This window comes from Nanorana parkeri, unplaced genomic scaffold, assembly GCF_000935625.1.
Source record: "Nanorana parkeri isolate BGI_ZX_2015 unplaced genomic scaffold, ASM93562v1 scaffold1215, whole genome shotgun sequence".
Taxonomy (NCBI): Eukaryota; Metazoa; Chordata; class Amphibia; order Anura; family Dicroglossidae; genus Nanorana; species Nanorana parkeri.
Genome location: NW_017307483.1, coordinates 401,092 through 401,341, shown reverse-complemented (window position 1 = coordinate 401,341; position 250 = coordinate 401,092).

Sequence of the window (250 nt, the reverse complement as noted above, 5' to 3'; positions counted from 1 at the left end):
CCCAGTTTCTGGAACATACCCCCCCCCAGTGTCAGGTACATAAACATACGAGAACTTATAACTTCCCCTCTCCATGTAAATCTAAAGTAAATGTCATTTGTATATCATATTTGATGTGACTGTCTGTGGGGAACGCGGCGTGAGGTGACGCACTGTACTGAGGTAAAATGCAACATAGACACACAGTCCTTGAGGAAGGACATGTCCGCACACACTCTCCCTTCCCCCAGCCCCCGCGCGGAGCAGTCCC